The sequence below is a fragment of the Lepisma saccharinum genome, chromosome 20, assembly GCF_977018435.1.
Source record: "Lepisma saccharinum chromosome 20, izLepSacc3.1, whole genome shotgun sequence".
NCBI classification, from domain to species: Eukaryota; Metazoa; Arthropoda; class Insecta; order Zygentoma; family Lepismatidae; genus Lepisma; species Lepisma saccharinum.
In genome coordinates this window covers 5,601,972-5,611,135 of record NC_139248.1, presented here as the reverse complement: position 1 = coordinate 5,611,135, position 9,164 = coordinate 5,601,972, and positions in this window count along the sequence as shown.

Sequence of the window (9,164 nt, the reverse complement as noted above, 5' to 3'; positions counted from 1 at the left end):
AATCTTTATATGGTTACTTTTGCGGTGAACTTGGATCACTGTTATATAATTATATAGACAATTTATAGCGTCGTACAATCTGCATATTAAATACTTTGGATAAATGAATACTTGGAAGCTGTACGGTTTTTACAATTTAAAATTATAGTTGATGCAATTTAATCACCGTAATAAGCAATGTCTTGGTAATGTTTACGTAATTAGCGAGTTCATTGGATGTCACGACGGGGCGCACGAAGCGTTTCCATTTTCACGTCCATTCCGGCTTACCTTTGTCGCTTGGCGGCGTGATCAATAGATGGCTTCCGGGCGATAAGATTGGATCTCCGCATCTTCAAGGATTGGCAACTAGGTCAGACGCCCCCCCAGCGGGGCCTTTCTCTGTCTCTACTCCATCTTGATAGTAAACAACCACGTGCGAAATAAACACAACACGGAACGGTGCGACACACAAAGCGGATACTTTACGCGGGTGGTTCGCGAGAGATTGTGCACGATAACACGTCGAAGAAAATCTGAGTAAAACTGTGTATTCTGCTTCTCCGCTCATCTATTTATTTGCTATTCAAAATGTTCGTTAAGGTACCCTCTCTGTCCAAGCCTTGGTAACTCGTCCTCAAATTGTAGCCTCTTATCCTGCTATCTTCGCCCGTGTAAAAAGAGTTCTTTGACCTTTCTCAAGCAGCACCTCGAAGGGAGGTTACCCAAAGACCGGGCCCCATTGTAACCTGCACGTTCGTTCCGAAGAGAGTGCCAGGGAGTCTGTAGTTATTGTTGTCCAGTCTCGTTGTTTAATCTTTAATATCTGGCTTAATTCATCTCCTATCAAATTCTGCTTTTGGGATTTTGTCGATTATAATCTGCTGCTGCGCCGTCTTAAATTTCAGGTGAATCTGATCATTGGTACTAAAGTTGTATTTTATGTTTTTTTAGCCCGAGGTAGTGTTGTTCACGAGACGGGACATGTCCCGTCTCGTCTCGTGTCTCGTCTCGAAAACGAGACGAGACACGAGACGGGAAAAGCCTATTGAAATTCGAGACGGGACGAGACGGAATGCCTTTCTCGTCTCGTTTTCGAGACGAGACACGAGACGGGACGGGACGGCTTTTGAAAAGTCTCGTCTCGTCTCGAATGTCTCGAAAAAATAAAAGCAAAATTTTTAATCAGTTGCAAATACTTGTTTGCTTGGAATAAAGTATTTCAATTAGAAACGTTTATAAGCGTGTATTAAGTCAAAATAAGAAGACTATTCTAGAGAGAGGCATGAATGAATTGAATACCTAAACTTATTTCCTATACTCTTTCGAAACACAGCGTTACTCCCCATTTTTTAAAAAAGAATATTCCAGGTTAATAACTTTATGTTACGATAGTACTCCAGATACTAATACAATTCTGAATAACATCATGTAAAAGGGCAGGTAGAGAAGGTGGAAGGAGGGGCCAAAAGATCGTGGAATGTCTGCGTCCGAGGTTTATCTTGTAAAAATAGTCTCAGCTCTATAGGTTGGAAAGATAAACGGACCGACGGATATGGTTTATTTTTATTATTTAATTTTTACATCAAAGGGTGTACAGAAGTAATTGTTATTAGGAAGTAGGAAAAGCATTGTAGGAAACATGGCAGTACAAATTGATAAGGAGTTGTTGGGAAAGTTATTAAGGAGTCCAAGATATTAGCAAGACTAAGAGAAGGAGATAATTAGGGACAAATAATCTTGCATTATCCCACTCCGAACAGCTGAGAGCTAAAGAGGAGGAGAAAATACGGGAAATATGGAAAGAAGTAATTTGGTGATTTTAGTGTTTACAGGGAACCACGACAAGATTTTACCACATGATTATTTGCACGGGTTGCGAAATTATTAGAATGTTATGGAAATTTCGGATATGTCTTTGTTGAGAAAATTCTTGTTGTTTCCCTCAGGCATTCTGCAGGTGGTTGGATTCGATTTTTTACGTCCGTTTGAAGATTATTTCCAATGGTTTTTTATTTTTTTTATTTCTTTATTTCTTATTTAAGGAGAATACTATTCCTTGGATTGTAATAACGAAATACTGAGACTGATATAGAATAGATTTCAAATGAAGGAAGTGCACTAAGTTCTGTATAATCGTCGTAGAAGAAAACTTTGTTTTATGAGGAGACTCCCCGATGGTACAGTGGTAGCATCGTCGCCTTGTAATCAAGGGGTCCCGGGTTCGATACCCGGTGAAGGCACATTGTGATTTGAACCCCACTTTAAACTGTGGGTCCAGTCCCGATTAGCCTTTCTGTAAATCAGATGAAGGAATGTTGTAGCTGTTCTTTTTATTCTGTAAATTTAGCCGTCAAGTTTATGAGCAAAATACATGTAGTATCTACACTGTCTACATTTTCACTCGTTATTAAACACATTTCACAAAGTAGTTTTATCGAACTTCAGAGGTAAGCTGACAGCAATGTCAGGGTGGCGGGAGCTTGTTTACGACCAGGGTGTATTCCGAGACTATTTTTCGCCGTTCCCCACTGACAAAGGTTTCGCTTTGAACAATGGACACCGTTGCTTCTGGGGGCAAACGCCAAACATAGGGCGAGGTTGACCTGCAGTAGCGGTTACGTGCCATAAATCCAGGCCTAAAGTAGGAATGAAAGTTGATGCAAGGGAGGGGCAATAAAAATTCTGTAATTTGGTTTGCTTTCTGACAGGAAGTTTTGCAGGAAAAGCTGAAAAGGAAAACGCCAGACTTTGAATGAAAGAGGGACAGTGAACACAAGTTCTTTGTATTATTCGCCGACACACAAGCTTCCATTTCGAAGGTGAGGCTATCAGCACCGAAGTTATTAGAGGGTTGGAAGCAGTGACGACGCCAGAGGGGGCAGGGGGACGCCCCATGTTAGACACTTCGCCACCCCCCCACCCGGGCCCCCAACTGAAGTTAATTAAATATCGAATAATAAGAGAGTTCATTTATAAGAGTATGACGATTTTCACCTTTTCAAAGTGGTGTATTCTGCATGATATCACTTTCCTGCTTATAATACTAACTTGATTAACAAATATTAATTTGTTTCGTCCAAGATTCGAGCGCCGACCTGGGCATAGGTAATAGCCGAGATTAACCTAAGTTTTAACCAGTCTTAAGAACTGGGAAAAAGTGTTGAATGTAGATGATTTTAAAACATCACGAATATTTTCAGGACCACAAGACATAATCTGTAGTATGGGCAAATTAATCTAATCGTGGTCGTTAGTGACAACGCTAATTATTAAAAGACATTCAAAGTTGATTCAAGATTTGGTTGGTTGGTTGATTTGGTGTTTGAAGTCCACTTTATGCACAGTAAGGCTAATCGGGACTGGACTTATAGTTTAACGTGCCTCCACTGGGTATCGAACCCGGGACCAAAGGTGATCGAAGAAAAACCGACACTACATGTCAGTTGTTGTGGATTCATCGCGGTTTCTTACTATTCAGGGAATTGAATTTCGAGATGATGAGTCTGAGGAAACCTTAACAAAGGGAATTTCTTCGATACTCTTGAAGCTAATGAGAGGATATTATTTGGAAATGTATTGAACGTGAACCTTAAAATGCAAATTACACTTAAAATTCGATTCAAAACATATGGCGGCAGGTAAAAGAACGCTTGTTAGGATTTGCCACTCTTCAATCATTAGATGCAGGTTCGCTCTTTCTCGTACATATCAAAATCGAAGAACTTCTTCCCACGAACTCCATAGGTGCCTGTAATTGGGTAGCACAGACATACGTTGGAGTGGTAGAGTAAGAGTAAGTATTGCCAGGGTCAGAATATTTCTTGAATTATGAGATAACTGTAACCTTTGTCTGATTTTTTATCCTGTGATAACGTTTCCCTGAAAGGCGAAACACAAATTTTGCCCAAAACTCTTCAGCGTTACGAAGATGGTTGTCCTTAAAATCTTTGAAAAGGCTTGCTCGAAACAGGATGCTGGATGCAAACTGTCTCATTTGGCTGTTCTTGCTATTGAGAAGAAATGTCAAGTCCTGGACGTACCAAAGGTGCGCAATGTGGTCTCCAAAGCACATACAGCAGAATTCTCCTACAGGAGAATTGCACTTCACTAAGTGCCTCACATTGTTTCTAATACTTCCAACGTCACGTTTATTTTGCAAGAAAATTAAACTCTTAGAAGCATTATTTTCATCATTTATATTATTATCTCATAACTTAAATATTTATATCAGTAGTTTCATCTCAAGAAAGACGATGAATTATAAAATGATGAATGTCTTTCAATACTGAAATAGGCCACTCGAGACAACGCAACTTACCAATAAAAAAGAATTAATGTCTTTATTAAAACGAATCATGTGGAGATAAACTCGTAATCAAGAAGTAAATTTAGGCAGTAAACGTCCACTCTAAATAAAAGACACACACAAAACACCATACATGAATATAATAATTATTATTATATAAGTATATACAGAATATGTGTAGTGTTTTCGGGCGTTTTAATGTGACTGCCCCCTTACAATATTTTGTTGCCAGCCTTCCGCCCCCACCCCCAGTCACATTTCCCTGGCGCCGTCACTGGTTGGAAGTAAATTTATTAGGACGAGGAAAGTAACATTAGCCGTTGACAGTGTTGCACCAAAGGACGTGCTACTGTTTGTATAAATAATAGAAAATTTAAGCAAAAATTTATAATTGTTGAGACTTGAGAGTTGTTTCCTTCATTTGATCGTAGGAAGAGGTTTTCTGAGACAGAGTAGGATTATTTTACACATACATGGGAAAGGGTGGTTGTTTAAAGATAGAGACGTATTTTGCACATTTTTTAAAAGTTCAGATAAAACGAGAATTTAGCCTTACTGTTATGAAAAGAAATAACGCAGTACGAGGAAATAATAACTTCACATTTTTCGCACCTGGTGGGATGCAACACAAGAGTATTGCAGGAAGTCTATGAACGAGGATGAAGAAGGATATGTGAAATTTAACTTACCTGCGGGTGAATTAGTTTATTCTAATATTCTTAAGGTTGATATTGTTTCTTTTTTTTTTTTTTAAGTCCACTTGATTCGCAAATAGGCTAAATCGCGAACCGACTACAGTTTAAAGTGCGATCCGATCCACTTTGTGCCTCCATTGAGTATCGACGCGAGGACCCTTCATTACAAGACATCGACGTTATTACTACGCCATCGGGAAGGCACCCAATTTACACAAATATGTTGATTCCAATAACACGTTATATGCATAATCTGATAATGATGCACTTTGGGTGCATCTAAACATATTTTTTTCAACTATATCATGTCTAAAAGAATAATTGAAGTTGGGATTTTTATAACTTCAGGAGGCACGGCTCTGTAAACGTGCGATATAAAATTAATGCAGGTTTGCCTTCCATACGTGGTGGTTTTGTCACATTTCTTCGCTTCGTAAAACATACACTTTTGCAGGAAAGGCTTCTTGCATCCTCCTGGGGCCTTGCTCTAGCTAAACATAAAATATATTTGTTTAGCATAATCGAGGGTTACTTATTCCTGCCGAACTTACTAGAAAACAAGGAATCTATTGGGATCATACTGCTTTGAATGACAGTATCAATGAAATTTTATGTACGCTACTACTTATAATAATGAGCATAAAATATTAATCAGGAACTTTATTTTTCGTCAACTGGATGTAACATCTTTTTTGTTATTCAGCAAATATTCAATTCATCACCTTTTTTGACATTAATTTTCTTGCCAGGGCAGCTGTTTTTATGCAGATTTTGACGATCTTAATTACACGTAAGCTAGATATTAGCTAATATTTGTGATGTTATATTACTATTATTCTACCATCTTTGTAACATGTCATGCAATAACAATAATAGAATTGATTAATTTACATATTCAAGTGAATAGACCTATGAAGTATATTAATGCATTAATGTAAACATTTGCTTAATTGTTGTCGTTAATGTTATTATTATCATTTTTTCTGAAACACTTGGCTCAGACACCCTCCCCCGACATATATTTCTAGATGCGTGCCTGCCGAAGGATAAATTAGATCAAGCGGTGGTGGTACCGGACTTAGAGGCTAAAGGGAAAACAAAGAAGTATGTGCGTCATAAGCTGAGCATAAGAAACAGTACAATATCACAAAGAAACACTTTTTGAAACTTATGTCATAGAAGATGTTTAACAATATTAAGAACAATAAATGCTTTCTATTTGTAATATACTAAATATTGAAATTTTAAATAGTCTTTTGTGTTCGTACTACATATTTAAAAACTTTTTTGTTGCTCCCCAGCGCCAAGCTTAGAATTTAAAGAAAAAAATGTACATTTTCATAGTGCACGGAAGTTCGACATTCAGAAAGAAAGAAGGTATATTGGAAAACATTTCAAGACTTCCAAAAGGTATAGCAGTAATGAAAAAGAGCACTCACTTATACCGTGTTTGTTACAACCTGTCCGGCTTCCCGCGGTAGCTGATCGCTGGCTTTTCTAGCATAAACCAAGCGGTGTTGCTGCTGAAGACCGACTGAACTCCGTGCTAGGGAAAGCCAAAGCCAGGCAGCAAATTGAAATACGCAACGTGGCAACAACGTCTACGTAAGCTCCTCTCTTCTGGCTTCCATTCGCTCCTCGCTGCCCAGCAGACGACTTTTTTCTCGTTTCTCATTGGCACCAAAACTGTTGAGCGATCGCTAGCGCGGGAAACGGGACAGGTTCTAACAAACTTGGTATAAATGTACGATGGATAGACAGTTGTATGAAGCGAGAAAAACCACAAGGTAGATTTCATAAGATACCTAGCAATCAGTAACCAACAAACTGCATTTTTAATATTAATGTCCTCATGATTAACGAACCTTATTTATTCTCACCACGCAATGGGTAAAATATTTCGTGTTTCTGCTACTTTTGACTTTTGTTGGCATGATATCCCGGATCACTTTTACGAGACGAGACGGGACAAAACGAGACGGGACGAGACGAGACGAGACAGAACCCTTCGAGACGGGACACGAGACGGGACAAAGGAATATTTTCGAGACGAGACACGAGACGAGACAGCATTTTCACGAGACGGGACGGGACAGACCAAAGTCTCGTCTCGTCTCGTCTCGTGGGCAACACTAATATAAATCCTATAGCCCTGATAATGATGAAAATAATATGTTCACCTGAGGATTCTCAACATTCACTAAATGCTTCTCAGGTACGGTTACACTGTAAAAAAAAAATACACTTTCTGCACACTTTTGGAACACTTCCTAGAAACTACTTTTGATCACTTCTTGTACACATTAAATGTGCACAAGAAGTGTACAGGAAGTGCTTCAATAGTGTACACGAAGTGCTAAAAAGTGTACAGGAAGTGTACAAAAAGTGCAGCAAAAGAAGTGTACAGGAAGTGTGCAAGAAGTACTTCCAATATAAAGGTATCCCAAAAGTGTGTAAGAAGTGTGCTGCAGAAACTACTTTTGATCACTTCTGGTACACTTTACACATTTGGAACACTTGTGAAAATACTTGAGCGACACTTCTTGCACACATGAGATATATCGCAATTCAGTACTCATACTTAGTTTCTAGAATAAAAATACAGTTGACTCACATTTAACTTGACAATTGAAGGAGGAAAAAGCAACAACTTTCAACTGTGAACCTTAAATCAGTGTTGCCACAATCTGTAAGCACAATTTCCCTTTCCAAGGGGTAAAATTTCCCTTTTTCGCCCACTTTTTCCCTTCATCTAAAGAATTATTATTATTATTAATAATAATAATAATAATTAAATACTAGCGTTGACCCATGTTCGTATGTATGTATAAAATGTTAATCAATTTAACTTTTAAATGCTACGACGCCAGGGGTACCGGGTTCGAATCCCGGCCTGGGCATGGCTGTTTATGAGTGTAAATTCATAAATTTAATCATATCATTACTCATCCCCATCTTTGCAATTAGTCAAAAGTGGCAGAAAAGCGAAGTAAAATAAACCAAATCAATAAACAATAAATTGAATAACTTTTAAATGTTTTTTTGAAAGATTTAGATTTTATTTCTAAACCAAGCTAATTTTTTTGTTTTGAGATGAAAGCTAAAACTATGTTAAAGTTGGCAACTGAAAATTTTCATCAGTAAAAAGCAAAACACACAAACAGAGATTGGATTTAGGGAGGCCAATGCCCCTTGTCTTCATCACACCATCAGAAGAAAATTAAAAATATTCTACACAAAATGCTGCTCTAGTAAGGCGCACATATGAAGATTTTCTGTGGAAAATCACATTTTTGCCTCCCCATAAAAATGTTAAGTTCGGCGCATGGATATACGCGTCTTATTAAAAAAATATATATATATAGTACATACCTGAGCAAATGTTCTATTCTGGTAAATTTCACATATTAGGTGGAAACTTCTAAAACACAGCAAGTTTTTTATTAAAATTTAATCCATTGTTGGTCACTTCTTGCCACTCTGCACGGAATTTTTTATCTTGTTTCCGCGGTGTTTTTTCATCTTCCGATAATTCTCCACGACGTTTCCTAATATATTCTGGAGTTGCAGATAGTTTCCTTTGCTTCCCTTGTTCTCCCGTCGTCCAAGACGGGCACAGCCTTCCACCAAACACTCGCACACGACGAATAACCCACCCAGTGTCCAATGAAGACTGAAGTAAAGATAGATTTGCGACAAAGATAACTTTATGGTTTGCATGTGTAGTGTTTGAGGCAAAATTCAGAGAACCGGGGAAAGCTTAAATAAACAATACCCTCGGACTCCCACTCCCATAAGGGTGAATGGCCAAAGACCTCCGGCCCCAAACGATAGCCAGATGTGGGTCAACCCAAATTCCACCCTTCCTCTCAGAACAAAGTATACGACAAAATAAAAAAATAAATAATTTCTCATTTTCAAAACTGGAATCTGTTATAATGTTTAATATAATTAATGTTTAGTCTGTCTTAAAATTTCCCTGAAAATTCGCTATTTTTCATCGAATTTCCCTTTTCCCTTAAAATTAGCTCCAAATTTCCCTTCATGTGGCAACACTGCCTTAAATTTTGTGAGATGCATGTTTGTTTTTCTGCGAGACACGTACCTTCTACTTATATAGTCCAGAATCAAAAAGGTTGCTCATGGGAGATTCACTTTTATTCACTGCAGTACATTTTCTT